Source organism: Nicotiana sylvestris, chromosome 2 (genome assembly GCF_000393655.2).
Source record: "Nicotiana sylvestris chromosome 2, ASM39365v2, whole genome shotgun sequence".
Taxonomy (NCBI): Eukaryota; Viridiplantae; Streptophyta; class Magnoliopsida; order Solanales; family Solanaceae; genus Nicotiana; species Nicotiana sylvestris.
In genome coordinates, this window is record NC_091058.1 from 135,874,698 (window position 1) to 135,896,730 (window position 22,033).

At 38.2% G+C, this 22,033-nt stretch overlaps 1 long non-coding RNA gene across 1 annotated transcript; it reads right to left on the minus strand.

The window, feature by feature from the left end:
* Nucleotides 1-11,780: 11,780 nt before the first annotated feature.
* On the minus strand, nt 11,781-20,503 carry LOC138886400 (uncharacterized). Its single transcript, XR_011405119.1, has 2 exons — nt 19,754-20,503; nt 11,781-12,062 (listed from the first exon to the last, which is right to left on the minus strand). It is a non-coding gene; the product is annotated as an uncharacterized lncRNA (long non-coding RNA).
* Nucleotides 20,504-22,033: the final 1,530 nt, after the last annotated feature.

The following is a 22,033-nucleotide window of genomic DNA, read 5'->3' on the forward strand; positions in this document are numbered from 1 at the left end:
CAGAACCAACTAGGTTCTTCGAGATCTTCTCAAGGATCCAAAAAAATCAAGGAGCCATGGCGTGCAGAAGGCCAAGACTGGACGGAGAAGCCATGGAAGCTTCATAAGGAGAAGATATATGCCAGTGACGGCGTGTTAGAACTAGGGTTAGGTTGAGAGTGTTTTGAGAGAAGATGGAGATGATGACGACGGGTGATGGAGAGAAATGAGAGGGTTTGGGGGGTTAGATCTACATTTAATTATAGTAAAGGGGTTGTGGACTGTTGATCAAAATGATCAACGTTCAGGATTGGACGGGCAATTGGGTCGAGTAGGTGTAGCTTTGGGCCTAAGGGGATTTGGGTTGATTTTAAAAGGGTTATTTGGGTTGTTTTGATAGATTATATCCGAAAATATTAGGAAAAATAAGGTTGTTTGTTAAATACCCAAACAAATTTATATAAAATATTTTATAAAATAATTAACAGATTATAAAAAATAATTTTCATGCACAAAAATGTTCTGAAATAATTACTACATAGTTAGAAAATACAATGATCCATTTTCTGTTAAAATAATGTGATAATGTATACATGGGCTATAATTGCAAAGCTATTGCAATTTCAACTCAAAGTATAAATCTGGCCATTTGTGAAATAATTTGAATTTAATATGACTATAAATAGCAAAGTTAAATCAATGAAATGTTATAAAGTCATTTGTGATGCAATTTTGTAATTATTTTTATAAATAAAATATTAGGATAAATTAAATTTAAAACTATAAAAATTAAGGAAAAATATTAGTTGATACTAATGCATAGTTTTGAAGGTATATATGCACTTAAAAGTATTATAGGGAAAAATTGGGTATCAACAACTTGATTAGGGATTTTATTCATTACTATTACTAGTATTATTACATAAACACAAAAACATACTCATTCCCTTAAGAAGGTTGTCATGTCATCCATCCCCGAGAAGAGTCACTCGGTTCACGCAAAACTACCTTTGAAAAGAACCGTGGTATTAAGAAAATCAAAAGCTTATTATCTATTCTACTATGAAAAACATAAAAAGAAGCTACTAAAATAAAAAGAAGCTATTAACATAGCAAAATCCATGTGGAAAATTAAAGAAGCTAATGAGAGAAATAACTAACTAAAGATAGATAAACTAAAAATAAAAAAAGAAACAGAATCATCCAATTATTACTGTCCAAGTGTATCCAAATGTGTCAAACAAATAAACTCCACCCCCTCTCCTCGAATAAAAGTAGGCATTGTCCTCAATTCTTAACAAAATACGAGTGAAAAGAGAAAGGGTGAAGAAACTCTCTAAGCATCCTTGGACATCTCAGTGTCCCCAACAACATCATCTCCCGTTGGGTCAGCCAACTATATCTCATCCTCACCATCATATCTAAGAGTGGCAGGAGTAGCATACATCACACGCACTACATCAGCAGTGTCGGTAGCAACGCATGGCTCATCAGACTGGCCAACTGGTGCAACCGGTGCAGAGGGATCCGGGGTAGACTAGTCTTGGTCAAGTAGCATTGTCAAATGGTAAATCCCTAGCCGTCGCAAGTTGGGTCACCTCCTTCCTAAGCTTTTCAACTGATCTCTTGCTAGCCTAAGACTTCCTCATCTTCTTCACTTCCTTGGTCAAGTCCTCAATAACTGGACCATGATGTACCGGAGTGTCCATGATCAACTTCTCGTTCTCTAGAATCTTGCGCAACTTCTCATCAAAATTAGTGGGAACCTATGGTGCATGTGTAGATGTCTGCCTTTCAACAGTACTAGATATCCCAGACAGCTTTGAAATAGCTATTTACATCTAGTTGTTGAGACTCGCCAATGTTTGGGAGACTCACAGAGCAGATAATGGAGTTGTAGGCATAAGCACTGGACTCTGAGTATGAGTAGGGGCTGCCTTTGAGGCTGGGGTAGGAGTTGAAGATGGTGGCAGAGGCATAATCCACACTCAACAATGAGTGGAAACGGTCGTTGGAAGAATAGTACCCCACAACTAGTTGGGGTCGATTTCCTCATGGAGTTAAATGTGGTTGTTAGAATGTACACTTGATGAGTGTAGAAGAAATAACTCAAATACGCTTCCAAACAAGATAGTTTGACAATTACTTCTACAATATACACTAATAGTGATTAAGTAGAGAAAAGATACTAGAGTGTGACTAATTATTTTGGGTTGTTTTCAAATAGGTAAAAGTCCTAAGGATGTAACCTTCACCTAGGTATTAGCCTAATGGGTTAATTAAGTTAACACTTATTTTAGTTGTCGGGGTAAATTATAGCTCTCAATTCTAAGTTACCCACTCAATACCTCTCAGTCATATAGTGATTTTGCCCAAATTGGCTTTCTCAAGCTCAAATGGGTATCAAGCCAAATAGTTGATATGAGCTCAAGTCGGGTTTTCCCTATATCTAGTTCAAACCCTTTAATTAGGCTAGTCAAAACCATAACTAGCTGAATTTCTTGTTAGTCAAGTTTTCTGATAGTAGGTCCCTCTTTCTCAAGTAAATACCAAGTCAAGAAGCATGAACAATGTTTGCGAAGCATGAACAATGTTTGCAATGCATGAACAAGGCAAAATAACAACAATCAATCATAAACAAGCATTAAGTTAATTACCCATAAGGTTTATATGCTAGGGTTGGGTCACAACCCTAGAATATATCTAGCTACTCATAATAGCAATAGAAGAAAATAAAGAAGAAACACTAATTAAAGCCATAATACAAAATTAAAAAGATAAACTAATGTGTTTTTAACCGAAATTGGTCACAAATTACCAAGAGTGGTAAATTACAACGACGACAACTCAAAAAACTACCAAACTTGACCTAAAAAGTAATTTCCGTATTTTTATAGTGGCCCAAAATTCGCTAAAAAAATGCCCTCAGGGAGGATCGGCGGCCGCACAATTCCACATATGGTCCGAACTTCACGTGGCTTTGCAGGTAGGCTAATAGAAACCATAACTAGAAACTTTGGCCGCCGTTATTGATCCACCATGATGACCACCATATTTGGAAGAATGACAAGTCTCAAGAATACCTTTCTCTTCTTCCGGTACACACTTTTTAATCACCCCATCTGTACAATTACGGAAAAGCTATGGTTCATTCCCAATAATAATCTTGGCAATATCTTTTGAGTTTCTTCATTTGGTTTAAAGAGAACTCATCCAGAAAGATTCCACTCACAAGAAAATTTTCCAAGTTCGCAAACCATAACACCTATTTCATTGAAATTGCCAAAAGTTGCTCATCGGGAAAGGAGTCATTGATTTCAAGGTCGTCATGCGGCCTCCCCTCCTCCTCCAAACGATATAAGTGGTCCACCACTTGGTTTTCATTACTTTTTCTATCTTGGATATCAATATAAAATTCTTGAAACAAGATACCCATCTCATCAACTGTGCTTTTGAATCATTTTTGCTCAAAAGATAGTGAAACGCCGCATGGTCTGTGTGGACAATAACTTTGGCACCCGTCAAGTATGAGCAGAACTTCTCAATTGGAAACACTATAGCAAGGAGATCTTTCTCAATAACAGTACAGTTGACTTGGGAACTATTCATGGTCTTACTAGAATAGTACACCGGATGGAAGAAACTTTAACTAGCCTAATTTTTTGCTAGGCAAGTTTTCCTAGACTAGGTCCCTCTTTCTTAAGTAAATATCAAGTCAAGAAGGCACGAATCAATGTTTGCAACCATTAATTCTAGAATTAAAGCATGAACAAGGCTAAATAACAAACACCCAATCATAAAAAAAATTTAGATTATTTACCCATAAGGTTTACACGCTAGGGTTGGGTCACAAACCTAGAAAATATCTAGCTACTCATAATGAAAATACAAGAAAATAAAGAAGAAACGGTAATTAAATCCATAATACAAAATCAAGATGATAAACTAATGTGCTTTTAACCCAAATAGCAATGGGCCTCGGTCTAGCGAGGTTTTGCTTTTTTGAGAACCCGGGATCTTTTTGGAAATGGGAAGATCTAGGATAGGCGATTGATCAAAAATTACCAAAAGTGGTAAACTACAATGGCTACAACTCAAAAACAAATACCAAACTTAACCTAAAAAGTGATTTTCGTCTATTTATACTGGTCCAAAATTCGTTAACAAAAATACCCTTCGGGAGGATCGACAGCTGCACAATTCCATGTACGGTCCGCACTTCACTTGGCTCTGCAGGTTGGAGACTTTGGCAGCCGCACAATTTGGTCTATAGCTGCACTTCAGGTTTTGTGGCTGCACTCTTGGCAACGCTTTATACTTGGTCGTTTTTTAAACTCTCTTTTTGAATTCTTGTTAGTGCGACCATGTTTTGCGGCCACACAAATTGTGTACATTCCGCACTTGGATTCAATTATCATCTAAGCATTAGTCACCAGATCTGCGGCCGCAGACAGAATTCTACGGTCTTCGCTTTCTTCTGCGTTCGCAGAATTACTTCTTCAAACCGTACTTTTGGCCTTTTATGCTCCTTCTTGCCTTATAAGAGGGACACTCCTTTTTGAGTTAGATTTTATTTATTCAAGTCCATTTCTCCAACATTTCTGTAATTTGCACAATTTCATTAGTTTTTGGAACATAAATCAACACTTTCAGACTAAAACTAAAGTACAAAGGTACTAATAAGTGGTTAAGATTCACACTTATCACTTCCATTCAATAATTATCTAGATTTAAGTGTTTCAAAGCATTCATGTACCTCGGTAGAGCCGCAAATAACTTATCCCAGTTGCCATAAAAAATCTCAAACGCATGTTTACGCCTGAGAAATGACTTTCTTTTGGTAATGGTACACATATATACCTGCACAACTGATGTTACGCAATCCTTCTCCTTGTACATTATGGACGATTCAATATGTGGAATCAAGACAAGGAAAATCAAATTAACGTTCAAGTTAAAATGATTCTCACTGAATGTGCATATATTACAAGTATGCTTGCCAATGTATTTTTCACCAGCCACATATTAGTTTTTAACTTTCTGCCATGCAACATCCATTTTCATCCTTTGTCCTATCTATGACAAACCACCTTATATGTTTATTCAGATGACTCAGCCACTTCGATGTCACAACAAATTTTTATGTTGTAAATTCGCACTGCCCTGTTGAGGCGAGCCTTGTCACTGAAAAGAAATTTTTTACAAATATCTCATATTGCTATGAATGTTATCAAGATCCCTTGTGAGGGCATCTACATCTGACATACTTAGCAAGTGATCAAGGTAGGGAATCTTCCTTGAATGAAAAGGCTTACACGACTGGTATACTATTATTCTAACAGTAGGTGGAGTCTGCATATATGGAGCATGCTGAGTGTTGCTCCATCGTCAAATCTGGTTGCTCATTGTCACTCTCATATGTGATGTATTATATCATCGTTGCTCTCATCAAGGAAGGGTGTTTCATCGCCTGACTCATTAGCATTGGTGTCATAATCATTGTAATCTTTCTCACTCTATGCATCTGCCATATCTTGATTAAAAAATCGCCATTGCCCAACTGGAATTAGGACAAGACCGGCATGTTGTTCATTTTCACCGCACAACCAATAATATAATTAATATTTTGTAAATCTCAACATAATATATGAACTTTACCACTTTAGCGTGCCATTCATAATTTTTAGATATTCTAAAATGAACATCATCAAATTGCCGATGACAAGAGGATGGACCAACATGATCCATCGCTCCAAAAGTAGGTAGATTCTAACTGTTGGTTGGTTCATAGCTTGTAAAATTCATATCTGGCCAGTAACTCCTATGAAATATGTAAGAGTTAGTACTATTATTGTATGTAAAGAAAATAATTATACTACAACAAGGCAAATTGCAATTTACCACTCGGGCTATGAATTATGTAAACTTGGCGACCCTTCATGCTGCTGCATTAGCGAGAAATTGTGTCTTTGCTCCTTGTTAACATGTGGAGATAAGTTTAGATCTGGCCAGACTCTTTCATGCAAAACCTGTTCGGATAAAACAGCTCTGAAAGCACCACCAGATGGTTAACTGTTAGTCGTGGTTTGCAAAATATCAGTGTTATTCACGTCTTTGGACCTTACATACATTTCTAGAATGCTTAACACAAGAACATTTATGTGCTCATCCAAAGTCCTCAAAAATTCATGCAGAGTTTCATCGTCATCGATCTTAAACTCGGCATAACAAACCACACCTTGTGGAGTAAGCGAATATGGCTATCATTTGGTTATCTTAAGATTTACCGAATATTTATTCACACTCATTCTTTTACAAATCAGAGATATCAATACCTTAACAATAAACTATGAAGAACATCTATAGTGTACTGAGTTATTCTCCACCATAACCTTACTACCTAATATTTCAACTCTAATTTTTTGTTTATCAGATATCGTAGCAAGATTCAAACAGAACTTTAAATACATTGATGAATATGAAAGGATGTATAAAGGATGCTGAAGAACAAAGGCAACTTGGTTCAAATTCACTCAACAATGATTTTTGCAAGAGGGAACATTTGGCCTTTAGAAAGCAACAAAGGCACGTGAAATGTCCATATAGCACATGTAATATATGTGTTGTATGCATAGTGCATGTATTACATACGCTATAGTCTTAACAATCATGGCAGTCATAATATTCCTTATAGCGTATGTAATAATGAGGTAACTAGCCGTCAAGGTATAATGCATGTAATACATGTATTATATATAAAATGGCACTTCAACCCTTCTTTTTTTTTTACATATTTTGGTGTCCTGAGTCCAAAAAATTATTATTTAGGTTCCCGGTTTTAAAATTTCAATGAAAAAAATTTCATATCAAACTTTTTTTTAAAAGAGTCAGTCATCTGTGAAGGAATAAAGATGTTTGGTATGCCATTCATTTTCATACATACATGTGTTATGCGTGGCACTTCCCATTGTGGGGTATTTAGATAACTAGTTTTTCGAAACATGAGTTGCACGTTGTATCCAACATCAGTTATTATAAAAATTATATACAGAAAATATATTTTTCTAAGGCTCTAACAGACATGAGTTACAATATTTAAATTTATTTTCATGTTAATGTTATACAAATACAACGTATTATGTAATATAATTCTATGTTATTTTTCTTAATATTTAGGGCGTTGCAATTAACTAATATTGGCGAAATTTACTTTATTATAAAAGTCCACAAATTTGTCCTTCAAATATTGGAGTTGTTCGATTGGAGCAACTTATAAACTTATTAAGATATAACCCGTCAAATATAAATTCAAGATTCACCTTTTTATAATAGTACACGTATCTCTTTGGAATCCTAGATCTGCATATGTAATCGTGTGTAACTACTCAAGTCTATTTATTAATGCTTAGGTTATTTGAACTTATTTATGTGTAACTGTTCAAGAATATGAAAATGGATAGAAGTGAAAGAGACTCAACTGCAATATTGCGGTGATTATTAGGAATATTATAACGATCCAGCCGGTCGCTTTGAGAGTTAGATCCCCGATCCCCTATTAACTGCTTCCCCGGTATCTATTTATGCTATTGTAATTTTTTGGGAGATTTCGTTTTGGTTTTTGGAGTGTTTTGGGACACTTAGTCCATAAATGGAGGTTTAAGCTTTAAGATTTGAACCATTGTCGGAACAGTGTGAAGACTACTCCAGAATGGAATTTCGTCGATTCCATTAGCTTCATTGGGTGTTTTTGGGCTTAAGGGCGGTCCGAATTGTGTTTTGGAGGTTCGTAGCTCATTTAGGCTCGAAATGGCGAAAGCCAAATTTTTGGAGTTTTGGATCGGTAGTGGAATTTTTGATATCACAGTCGAAATCTGATTTCGGAAGTTGGAGGATCTTCACAATGTTGATTATGACTTGTGTGCAAAATTTAGGATCAATCGGATGTGGTTTGGTTGGTTTAGGCATCGGTTGTCGAATTTGGTTGTTTCAAGTTCTTTAAGTTTGAATTGGAGGGTGATTCGCGATTTTAGCGTTGTTTGGTGTGACTTGAGGGCTCAATGGATCATTTTTTGACTTAGAAGGATAGCAGATTTTTCTGGTGTTCTGAAGCTGGTTTCCTTCATCGCGTTCGTGTGAGAAGGCTCGTGACTACGTAGAGCATCTGAGGGACCATCTATGTTTGTTCTTCGCGTTTGCTAAGATGGGGACTTGATCGTGTAAGTTTATCAGGTTATGCATTGCAAACGCGTGAGCTAGGTCGCGTTCGCGTTGTGTTAAGTGGTCCAACGCTGGGCCACATGTTTGTTCATCGCGAACGCATTGGATGGTTCGTGATCGCTTAAGGGTGAGAGTTAGAACATCACGTTCACGTGGGGTTTTACGCATTCGCATAGAGTAAATTTATGAGCAGCGAAGTTGTTTCCGCGATCACGATTAAGAAATCACAGGGCAGTATTAAACATTTCAAAAATGAAGGTTTGTCCATTTTCTTCAAAACTTGAGTTTGGGAGCTCGGATTTGGATGAGTGTTTGAGAAATTTTCAGAGATATCAATTGTGTAATGATTCTGCACTTGATTTTGGTTATATCCCACTAATGAATCATTAATTGTATCATCTAAATTCGGATTTTGGGTGAAAAATTAGGTAAAATGGAAAGAAGTTCTTCAACTATGATTTCGAGTTTTGATTGGAATTTTGACATTGGATTGAGATAATTTTGGTTCTAGTGAACTCGTGAGTAAATGGGTGTTCATATTGGTGATTTTTACTCGATTCCGAGATATGGCCTCAGGGAGGCTTTTTGTGCGTTTTTCTAATTTATTGCCTTAACTTTGATTTCAGTTGCTAGATTAGTTTCTTGTAGCTATATTTATGTTATGTACATGGTTTTGACTAGATTAGAGCCATTCGGAGTCGGATATTCGTGGAAAGAACATTGTGACAGATTGATTTGAGTTTGGTTCGAGGTAAGTGGCTTGCCTAACATTGTGTGGGGAAACTCCCCTTAGGATTTTGTACAGTTTGATATATGAGGTCCATGTACGTGAGGTGACGAGTACGTACACAGGCTTATTGTTGTAAAACTCCATTTTTCTCTAAGTCATAACCTGTTTTCTCCTTGTTTGAACTACACTAGCATATGTACTATCATGTTTAGATTAGAAAAGCATGCCTACGTATTTTAATTCCCTAACTAAACTTTGTGTAGCATGTTTAGTGAAATTACTTGATTTCTTTGATTTGAACTTAGTCTAAACTGTAAGTTTTTTTGTTGTAACAGTTGCTTATATTGGTTGAGCTACATATTTACTTTGGGATTACGGGACGATATTCTGGGAGATTCCCCTGTACTATATATTTAATTGGACTACGAAAAGATATTCCAGGTGATCCCCCAGCACTGCATATTTACTTTGGGACTATGGAACGGTATTCCGGGAGATCCCCCTGCACATTTATGTTTGGGACTACAGGACGGTATACCGGGAGATCCCATGTTGTTATCACCATGTTCTGAGTTGTTGTTCTTCTATGCTTACATTCTTGTTAAATTTCCGTATTTATTCTAATTGCAATATTTCATTATGTTATATTTTATTATATATATACCAGTAGGGCCCTGACTTGATCTTGCCACTACTCGACCGAGGTTAGGCTTGGCACTTACTAGGTACTGTTGTGGTGTACTCATGCCCTTTCCTGCACATGTTTTTCGTGTGTAGATCCAGGTTCATCTTACCAGCTTCGTCACTAGTTGCAGTCGCTGCTACTTATCAGAGACTTCAAGGTATATCTGCCCGCGCCCACGGATCCACGGAGTCCCTCTCTATCCCCTATGTTCATTTTTCCTTCCTTCTGTAGAACAGATGTATAGAACAGTTAAGACTTCTTAGTAGCTTGTCTTACAGGAATTGTTTCGCACCTTTCAGAAATGATTATTGTATATGCCGATTGGCACCATTTCTACTTATTAAGTATATCTGTTAGCTGTTATCTTTGTGTTTTATTTCATTTTCGCAAATATTAGGCTTACCTAGTCGTAGAGACTAGGTGCCGTCACGACAGTTCACGGAGGGAGAAATTGAGTCGTGATAAGTTGGTTTCAGAGCTCTAGGTTAATAGGAGTCATGAGTCACAAGCCGGTTTATTAAAGTCTCGCAGATTAGTACGGAGACGTCTATACTTATATTCGAAAGGCTATAGAATTGTTAGGAAAATTCCACTTCATTTGATTCCTTGTCGTGCGAGATTATTTACTTTGAAATTCTAAACTTCGGTCTCTCACATATGGTGAGGACACGTGCTACCGGAGATGACCAGGCACATACACCCCCTGCTAGAGCTGCTAAAGGTTGGGGCCGAGGACGCCCACGTGGTGCAGCTAGAGCACCCGAGCGAGCTGCTATAGAGGAGCCACATGTAGCTCCCATCGGAGCACAGGCACCTGATACGCCTACTACTACTAATCTAGGAGACCCTAGCACAGTTCATAAGCATGTACATCACTCTAGCTCGGGCAGGGTTGATTCCCCTTGCTGCGGCCACATATCAGGCCAGGGAAGGAGCATAGAATCCCTCCGCCCGCACCCTAGAGTAGTGAGTCTAGGTTGTTCATATTCCATAGGTTATACCAGTACAACCTGTAGTCCCAGTTCAGCCCGAGTGTAGGGCAGCAGCTTTAGAAAAGGAAGAGCGTAGGCTCGAGAGATATCAGAAGTATGACCCTCCAATATTCAGTGATCTAGCATCATAGGATGCTCAAGGATTTCTTGAGGAGTGCCGTCGTATCCTCTACACTATAGGAATAGCAGAGTCGAGTGGAGTTTCTTTTACTGCCTTTTAGCTTTGAAGAGCAACTTAGTGGTGTCATGCTTATGAGTTGGACAGTCTGGCTGAGGTAGCTTCCCTTACATGGACTCAGTTCTCGGACATGTTTTTGAGAGAGTTTGGTCCTCATATCCTTAGGATACATGGCGCACGGAGTTTGAGCAGTTGTGCCAGGGTGCTTTGACCATTTCAGAGTGTGGAGTCCGTTTCAGGACTTGGCTAGACATGCATCGGCCTTGGTTTCTATAGTTTGAAAGGGGGTTCGCTGATTTATTAAGGGACTCATTACCAGCATCAGGACTAGAATGGCCCAGGAGTTAGAGATGTATATCCCATATCAGCAGGTGGTAAGTATTGCTAGGAGAGTAGAGGGCATGCTTGCTCGGGATAGGGAGGAGAGAGAGGCTAAGAGGTCTCGAGTGCCGAGCCATTATTCTGGTGCTTGTGCCCCAGCTGCAGTTCGTCATGGTAGGGGTTATCCTAGTTCATTTAGCTCTTTTAGCTACCGGTGGTATTCCAACTCCTCCTAGACCTCGGTAGCACCTCCAGTATCTAGTGTGCCTCCTGCACGGGGTGCTATTAGTGGACAGTCTAGTAGACCTAACTCAAGCTAGTCTCAGCCACCATGTCCTGCTAGAGCTTGTTTTGATTGTGGCGACATTCATCATATGGTAAGGGATTGCCCCAGATATTTGAGGGGTGCACCTCCACAGACTTCTCAGCAACAACGTGCTCCAAAGGGTTCTTAGGCCATGATTACGGCACCAACTGCCACTCCACCTACTCAGCCGACTTGAGGTAGAGGTCGGGGAGGTAGAGTGTCACGACCTAACTAATGGGCCGGGATGGGTGACCGAGTTCTACCTGTCGAACACCCTTGAGCATGTGTCTAACATATAAACATGAATAAGATACGTGAGAGAAATCTGTCCAAAAAACATGTATATATACATGCAAAATACAGTAAGACGAGCCGGCAAGGCTGCTATAGATAATATTATACCTAAAACTCGAAGCCGAATAGGCCACATACAATCCAACTATACATAACTGTCTACAGACTTCTATTAGAATATACAACTATTCAAGGATAGGATTGGGATCCATCATACCCATATATGTATACAAACATATCATGCCAAGGTCAAAAGCAACTCCGGGTCAAATGGAGCACTCCAACTCTTGCTGATTAAGGGTCTTAAGAAGATGGACCGTCAGCTTGTCTACCTTTACCTGCATGTATGAAATGTATGCCTGGGGAAATAGGGCGTCAGTGTGAATAATGTACTGAGTATGTAAGGCATAAAAATCAGTACATAATAGGCATAGATGAAACATGGAATAAGGAATTCTACCTGTAAGTCTAAATCACTTTGTAAATCCTGAAACATTTATAATGTCATGCACGTGCGTGTAAATGTCGTGTCATGCATAGGTATTGGTGTACGTAACATCATCAAGCCTCTAAGAGTATCCTATCATATCATCTCGGCTACTGTGGGTAAAATCATTAACATGTACCAGCTGATCAGGTGGCGATGCGTATATAATGTCGTAACTCTTTCCCATATCCCATATCCCATATCCATATAAGTACATATATATATATATAATTTCATCTGGTCATGGGTCAATGTACATGTATAAATAAATAAAATGCATAAAAATATGTTAATAAGATCAATATTCCTTTCGGATAAACTTTATCAACTACGTATTTTTCTAAGACCCATGAATAGAAGATGTAATAATAAGATAAATGGGAATTCAAGAACATAGGCACCTCTAATACTCCTATGAATAGAGTTATTTATGGAAGTTATACATTTGCTCGTTTCGTTTGTATCGTATGGATCATGCCAAAAACAAAAGAAGGGATAGCCTATACATACCTGAACCAATTCTCTTAGAATTTGCAATTCACACTTTACAAAATCGACAACCAACGTTATCTAATTTTGATATGGAATTTTTTTTCTCTTTGAAGCACTCACGACTAGTCACTCTCTTTAAGAGATTCCATTTGATTTGTAATGCATATATGAATTCATTTAAAGAAACTCACGTTAAGCCTTTAGAAACTTTATATTGAAGAAACTCACATTTAAGCCTTTAGAAACTCATAATAAGATGGCATGTAACATCTTACTAATTATAAAAATACCTTTAGTGGGTGTGGTCCATTTAGTGGATGACTAAGCCATCCTAATTCTTTAAAATATGACATCTTACAAGACTTTTAAGAGTCATCTTAATTTAAGGGGGGTTGCCACGGTTTTGGCCTCTTAATTATCCCAAAATCTTAATTACCCATTAATGACTTATTTAACTAATTAGTCATTCATTAACCAATTACTCATATAATTAAGAATTATCTCAACTTACTTAAAATACTACTCACTTTAATACAATTTATGTATCCTACTATTGTGGTCGTGGGGTACCTTGTATGGCATTAGTCCATAAATACTGGGTATTATTGTCGGGCCGTATTTTTATCCCAAATCGACAATTTTCAACGAAACTCATTTAATTTGATTCGTTTAACCTTTATCCTTCACGGAACTTACTTATCGCTTGCTATAAATAACATAACTGTGTATAACCTCAAGATAATCTCATCCCCAAGTCTATGTCGATTAACTGAAGAAAAAACTTTAATGTACGAAAATGCAAGATGTGACACAAAGGTCGCCCTAGAGGGGGAGGCCAGGCCAGATACTATTCCCTTCATTCTCGTTGCTTCTGATTCTGTCATTACAGGTATTGTTCAAGTCTATCATAGAGATGCATCGGTTTATTCGATCCAGGCTCCATTTATTCCTATGTGTCCTCTTATTTTGCCCGACATTTGGGCATATCTCGTGATTCTTTGAGTTCCCTGTTTATGTGTCTACTTCTATGGGAGATTGTCTTGTTGTGGACTATATTTATCAGTCGTGTTTGATTACATTTAGTGGTTTTGAAACAGAGCTGATTTGTTGTTGCTCAGCATGGTAGATTTTGATGTTATCTTGGGCATGGACTGGTTGTCGCCCCATTATGCTATTCTAGATTTTCACTCCAAAATCGTGGCGCTAGCTATGCCAGGTTTACTGTGATTAAAGTGGAGGGATACCTTAGATTACACCCCCAGCAAAGTTATTTCATTTCTTAAAGCATGACGAATGGTTAAGAAAGGGTGTGACGCGTATCTAGCCTATGTGAGAGATGTCAGTATTGATACCCTTACAGTTGATTCAGTCCCTGTAGTAATAGATTTCTCTTATGTGTTTCCAGCTGATCTCTGGGCATGTCGCACGACAGAGATATTGATTTTGGCATTGATTTGTTGTCGGGCACTCAACCCATCTATATTCCTCCTTATCGTATGGCCCCTCCTTAGTTGAAGGAGTTGATCTACAAGAATTACTTGATAAGGGATCCATTCGGCCCAGTGTGTCACATTGGAGTGATCCTGTCTTGTTTGTGAAGAAAAAGGATGGTACTATGCGTATGTGCATTGATTATCGTCAGTTGAACAAAGTCACCATGATGAACAGATAACCTTTGCCTCGTATTGATGACTTATTTGATTAGTTACAGGGTGCCAGAGTATTTTCCAAGATTGACTTGCGTTCCGATTATGATCAATTGAAGATTCGGGAGCCAGATATCATGAAGACTGCTTTCAGGACTTTGTATGATCATTACGAGTTCCTTGTCATGTCAATTGGGCTGATCAACGTCCTAGCAACATTTATGCATTTGATGCAGTGTATTTTGGCCTTATCTTGACTCATTCGTCAATGTATTTATTGATGACATTCTGGTGTACTCCCGGAGTTGGGAAGATCATGAGCAGCACTTGAGGACTGGGCTTCAGAACTTGAGATAGAAGAAATTTTATGCAAAGTTCTCAAAATGTGAGTTCTAGTTGGATTCTGTGGAATTTTTTGATCATGTGGTGTCGAGTGAAGGGATCAAGGTAGATTCAAAGTAAGTGGAGGTAGTGCAAAGTTGCCAGACCGTCCTCAGCTATAGAGATCCGGAGCTTCCTAGGTTTGATGGGATATTACTGTCAATTTTTTGAGGGGTTCTCGTCTATTGCAGCGCCTATGACCAGGCTGACCCAGAAGGGTACTCCAATCATATGGACACAGGAGTGCGAGTAGAGCTTTCGGAAGCTCAAGACAGCTTTGACTACAGCCCCAATATTGGTATTGCCTTCAGGGTCTTATATAGTTTATTGTGATGCGTCGCGAGTTGGCCTTAGTGCAACGTTAATGCAGGACTGTAGGGTGATTTTCTACGCGTCCAGACAGTTGAAGGTGCGTGAAAAGAATAATCATGTTCGCGACCTTAAGTTAGCTGCTATTGTTCATGCCTTAAAGATTTGGAGGCACTATTTGTACGGAGTCCCTTGTAAGATCTATTTTGATCAATGGAGTTTGCAGCATTTGTTCAAGCAGAAGGATCTTAATTTGCGTCAAAGGAGGTGGTTGGAGCTACTTAAGGATTATGATATCACCATTTTGTACCACCTGGGGAAGGCCAATGTGATGGCCGATGCTTTGAGTCTTTGGGCAGAGAGCTAGGGTAGTTTAGCTTACCTACTAGCAGTAGAGAGGCCCATGGCGTTGGATGTTTATGCTTTTGCCAGCCAGTTTGTGAGATCAGATATTTTTTAGCCTAGTCGAGTGTTGGCTTGTGTGGTCTCTCGGTCTTCTCTTTATGATCGTATCAGGCAGTGTCAATATGATGATCCCTATTTGCTTGTCCTAAAGGACACGGTCCAGCACGGTGATGCTAAGGAGGTCAGTATTGGGGATGATGTGCATTGAGGATATAGGACAGGCTATGTATGCCTAATGTAGATGGTCTACGGGAGTTTTTTCTTCAAGAGGCTCATAGCTCGCAGTACTCCATTCATCTGGGTGCCGCAAAAATGTATCAGGACTTGAGGTAGCATTACTGGTGGATGAGGATGAAGAAGGACATAGCGGAATATGTAGCCTGGTGTCTAAATTATCAGCAGGTGAAGTATGAACATCAACGGCCGGGTGGATTACTTCAGAAGTTAGATATTCCAAAGTGGAAATGGGAATGGATCACTATGGATTTCATTGTTGGACTCTCACGGACTCAGCGGAAGTTTGATGTAGTTTGGGTGATTGTAGATAGACTGACCAAGTCAGCTCATTTCCTTCCTACGAAGACTATCTATTCTTCCAAGCAGCTGGCTCGAGTTTATATACGCGATATTGTCATACTTCATAGCATGCCGGTATGTATCATCTCTAACCGGGGCACGCAGTTTACATCATGGTTCTGGAGAGCTGTACAACATGAGTTGGGTATTCAGGTGGAGTTGAGCGCAACATTTCATCCTTAGACGGATGAGCAGTCCGAGCGCGTTATTCAGATCTTTAAGGATATGCTATGTGCTTGAGTGATGGAGTTTAGAGGTTTTTGGGATCAATTATTGTCACTTGCGGAGTTTGCCTACAACAATAGTTATCAGTCCAACATTCATATGGCAACTTATGAGGTTCTTTATGGTAGGCGGTGTCGGTCCCAGTGGGTATGTTCGAGTCAGGCGAGGCCAGATTAATGGGTATGGACTTGGTTCAAGATGCTTTGCAGAAGGTTAAGGTGATTCAGGATAGACTTCGCACAGCCCAGTCCAGATAGAAGAGTTATGCGGACCCAAAGGTTCACAATATTGCATTCATGGTTTATTGGCTTATGATAGACTCCGGGTTTCGCCTATGAAGGGCGTTATGAGGTTTGGAAAGAGGGGAAAATTGAGCCCAAGGTTTATTGGTCCTTTAAGGTGTTGTACCGAGTTGGATAGGTTGCTTATAAGCTTGCCTTACCTCCCAGCCTAGCAGGAGTTCATCCGGTATTTCATGTTTTGATGCTCCAGAGGTATCACGGCGATCCATATCATGTGTTGGATTTTAGCTCAGTCCAGTTGGACAAGGATCTATCTTATACTAAGGAGCCAGTGACTATTTTGGAAAGGCAGGTTTGGAAGCTGAGGTCAAAGAACATTACATCAGTAAAGGTTAAATGGCGGGGTCAGCCGGTCGAGGAGGCGACTTGGGAGACTAAACAGGATATGCGTAGCCGTTACCCTCATTTTTTAACAACTTCAGGTATGTCTCTATGCTCATTCGAGGACGAATGACTATTTTCAGAGGGAGAGGATGTACCAACCCAGCTGGTCGTTTTGAGGGTTAGAGCCTTGATCCCCTATTAACTACTTCCCCTGTATCGTTTTATGCTATTATGACTTGCCGGGAGGTTTCTTTTTGGTTTTTGGAGTGTTTTGGGATACTTAGTCCCTAAATTAAGGTTTAAGCTTTAAGATTTGGACCATAATTGGAATAATGTGAAGACGGCTCTAAAATGAAATTGTGTCGATTCCGTTAGCTCTGTTGGGTGATTTTGGGCATAGGGGTGTGTCCAGATTGTGTTCTGAAGGTTCATACCTCATTTAGGCTTGAAATGACGAAAGTCGAATTTTTGAAGTTTTGGACCGATAGTGGAATTTTTGATATCGGGGTTAGAATCCAATTCTAGAAGTTGGAGTAGGTCCGTAAAGTTGATTATGACTTGTGTGCAAAATTTGAGGTCAATCAGATATGGTTTGATTGGTTTCGGCAACGGTTGTCGAATTTGGAAGTTTCAAGTCATTAAGTTTGAATTGGAGGGTAATTCGTGATTTTAGCCTTGTTTGATGTGATTTGAGGACTCAATTAAGTTCGTATGGTGTCTTAGCATTGGTTGGTATGTTTGGTTAAGGTCCGGAGGGCCTCGGGTGTGTTTCGGATGCTCAATGGGTCATTTTTGGATTTAGAAAGATAGCAGATTTTTCTGGCGTTCTGAAGCTGGTTTCCTTCATCGCGTTCGTGTGAGAAGGCTCGCGATCGTGTAGAGTATCTGAGGGACTAGCTAAGTTTGTTCTTCACGTTCGCTAAGTCCAAACTCCATTTTACACTAAGTCCTAACCTGTTTTCTCCTTGTTTGAACTACACTAACATATGTACTATCCTGTTTAGATTAGAAAAGCAAGCCTACGTGTTTTAACTGCCTAACTGAACTATGTGTAGTATGTTTAGTGAAATTACCTGCTTTCTTTGGTTTGAACTTAGTCTAAATTGTAGGTTTTCTTGCTGTTACGATTGTTTATATTAGTTGAGCTGCATATTTACTTTGGGACTACGGGATAGTATTCCGGAAAATCCCCCTGTACTCTATATTTACTTTGGGACTGCAGAATAGTATTCCGGGAAATCCCCCAGCACTGCATGTCACACCTCCTTTTTCTACTCGAAAGGGTATAGAGGAGTTTTTCTAATTAAAGTGACCAAACCGAAACGAGATTATTTACTTAAATTCAAATGAGCCACTTGGGATAATTTATGGTGTCCCAAGTCACCAGTTTAAAATCCCGAATCGAGGAAATTTGACTATGTTTTACAGTCCGCGAAACACATAAATCCAGGTAAGGAATTCTGTTAATCCGGGAAAAGGTGTTAGGCATTCTCGGGTTCCGTGGTTTTAGCGGGTCTCTCAACTATTATTAATTGGCCTAATTATCTGATTAATAATATATTTTATACCTATTGTGAATTTTTAAACTTTTCAAATCGCTTTTAATTATTTATGGAGTTATTTCTGGAACAAGTTACGATTGTCGTACACTTGTTTGTTTTTGTACATGTTGCGAATCGTGTCATGGGAACTATACCCACGATCTACAACATGTTTAACTTTATTAGTCACATGAAATGCACACCCGAATTTGGATTTATGTATCATGATCACGCCACGGGAACCGTAGCTGTGATCACAATGATTTTATTAATCGTGTCTAAAGCAAGCTACGAGGTTTATGAATCATTTTCCAAACTATTTTGAAATTGCGTGCGACGGGCTTATGGCACGCTTTTGCTAAAAGAGATTTCATGCATTTGACCAAACCGATCCTAAAATATAGCAAAATTAATTTCTAAAGGCCTTTGGCCATTCCCACTCCCACGGCGCAACAAATAAACAAGTTAATGCTAACCGAATGTGCAGGCAACATAAGCGTTCAAACGATGAAAGCATTTAAAACAAACAGGAATTCCAACAGCTAATTCTAATACAATAATGCCATTTAAATCATGAACACTCTCAATATAATTAACGAAAACCTCCTAATCCCATTTACTTTCCTTTCAACTAAAATGTAATCACTACGAGGAGGATCACTGTAACTAATAGGACCTCTTTATCATATTTTTAACTTTTGCAAATTGTTCATGTATAAAAGGAGCTTTTAATCATCACTTGAACCAAAGAGGCATTCCAAGCATCGAAACATAATATCAAAACTTTTAAAACTGCTGAAAAGCTAAAATTAAGAACGTACTGCCAGTATCACCTTTGGATCATCCTACCTACTTAATGGGAACAATGACTCAGCCATAAGGTGGTTTAAAATCAGATTCAACTCAAAACACTGAACCAGTAGATAAATCGAACTAAATTACAAATTGTTCAACAGTATACCAAATAACTGTAACACATGATTGTGTCTTCTTCTTCTTTTTTTTTTTTAAAAAATGGCCTTTAAAATATCTATGAGAGCTTTTGAGTACTTAAATTCTTACTTATAGAAGAAAAGAGAAGCACACAAATCTGTTCACCCTTAACGAAGTGGTTCAAAAATTCAATTGAAAATCAGATTTGAAAATGTTAAAAAACTAGCCATAAGAACACATATTAAACTCATTCGCAAGCTGAACAATCCACCAGAAAGCGATTAAATCAAAACCAAACAACCACAATCATGTAAGCTAGCTGTGAAGAGATCAATAAACTACGGCTATCACTACTAAGTCATATTAATAATTTATGAGGATCGATTCACAGTAAGAAGATCAAGACGGATAGAATAAAAGAGAATGAACCTGTTGGGGGAAATTTTCTTTAACCAACAGTAGGAGATTCAGTGAGAATGCAACTTCGATTCCCAGAAGTCAAACGATACACAGCTTCAAAATCGGACAGAAACCTCAAACAAGAACTCGAAACGACACCGGAATTTCAAATCCAAACATGTACTCAAACTCAAACTTCAATCCAACTCTAACTTTGAAAACGAAAACTGAATTTGTTTTTGTATTTTGACACTTAAACCAACCTAAAATCTCACATCAGCAACTGATCAACTAAATCTCGTATAAAAAAACAAAAACCCGAACAGAAATCATTTTTTCATTTTCTAGATTTAAAATAGAAACTGAAGATGGAAGAATAGGAAGAGCCCTATTCTTTTATCAAACTTTTCTCTCCAAAAAAAATTCCCTGAAAAATCTTCTGGAAAAAAAAAAAAATCCCTCAAAAAAAATTCTCAAACCTTCTCCCCAAATCCAAAAATCCTCTACTCCTTGTGGACAATTTTTGGGACAAATGGAGGACATGGATCGATTGCCAATCAATCCATGACTCCCATTAATCTGAAAATTGCCCCAAAAAGAATCTAAACGTGCAAATTTCGGAAGGAATAATTTCGTCTATCATAGATAGTACGCTACGTGGCAAGAGGAGAGAGGAGGGAGCACGTGAGGTGAGTTTTAGGGTGAACTCGCTTGAGTTTCAGGCGAGTTTGGGTGGAGTTAGCGCAATAGAAGAAGGGAAGGTGAGAGAGGCATCATTTGGTTGAGGTCATTAGGGTTAGAGGTTTTTTAGAGAAAGGTTAGGGTTTATTTTGAGGAGATGGGGCTGGTCGACCCGATTGGGTTGGGCAGGTCGTGGGGCTGGGTTTATGTGAAAAGGGGAGGGAAGTTGAAATATTTGGGCTCAGACATTAAATTGGCCCAATTTCGAATTTTAGTCAAACATTCCCTCTTTTTTGTTATTTGTTTTTTATCCTTTTCTTGATTTTTTTTAAAACTACTAAATTTAATTAAAAATCCTAAACTAAAATTTAATTTGTAAAATTATATTTTTCAACCTAAACATAAATAATTAATTCAAAGATAAATGCAAGGAAATTACTATTTTGAGATTAAAAGCTAAAAATGTAAAAATGGACAATATTTTTTTGATTTTTTTGTCTATTAATGCAATTAATTAACAACTTAAAATAAAAATACAAATATCAACCTAAGAATGTAATGCATAAAATTTGAACATTTTAGGGTATTTTCTATAATTTTTTAAAATATTAAATATGCACCAAAATGTAACTAAATGCGAACAATTACCAAGCAATTATTATTAATTCCTAAAAAAATAAAAACGCTTAAAAGAAAAATCCATTTGTGACTTTTGTAGAAATATTATTATTCGGGAAAAAATCACGTGCTCGTAGCTGCCCCTTTTTGCTCGGAAACACGAAGTGTTTTTGGACAAAGATAAAGTGAGCGAATATGAGCGATTTTTTCCCGTTTGGATACTCCAAGGGAAACACTTAGAAAAGTATGACCAAAACCTTACTCCGAAGGTTGCATACATATCATTGGCTATAAATGAATCGGGTCAGTGTAGTTTTGAAAAATGATGGAATGATGAGTTGGAGAGTCGAGTGAGGTGCCGTTCCGTCGATGTTCCGATCTGCGGTCTTGTTATTACATCAAAATCAAAATTAAAAAGAACTAACTAAGCCTATCAGCTATGAATTACAAGATTCCTATCTATAAGTCTTCTGAAGCTTGATCTTGGGTCTTGAATAGTTCTTCATGCAGACTTCAGATTTGAACCTTGACGCTTGTTAGCTGCAGGTGCTAGTTCATTCTTCCCTAGTTCCTTCGGATCAATACCAGACGTGCAGCGCTCGTGGCTTCCACCATGCCTTGAGCAGTTCACATTTTCATCTGCTTCTGCATTTTGGACTTACTTCTCTTTTTCTTCTTGTGTTTTTTTTTCTCTCTTTTTTTTCTTTTCGATTCTGGATTGAGACTTCTAACTTGAATTGAATTCTGAAAAAATTTCCCTTTTTCTTCTGGTGAGTGCCTGATACTGACTTCAAACTTGAAAGGAATTCTGAAATAACTTCTCTCATTCTTCAGGTGGGCGCCTGATACTACAGCAAAATAGACAAAACAAAAGAAACTTTTTTGCCCAGTTTGCACTAAACACTTATGAGTGTTAGTTGAACCCCATTATCCAGGAAGGTCCTAATAGTTTGAAAATCCCATTATCCAGGATAGTCCTGAAAACTTGAAACAATATCCCATTATTTAGGA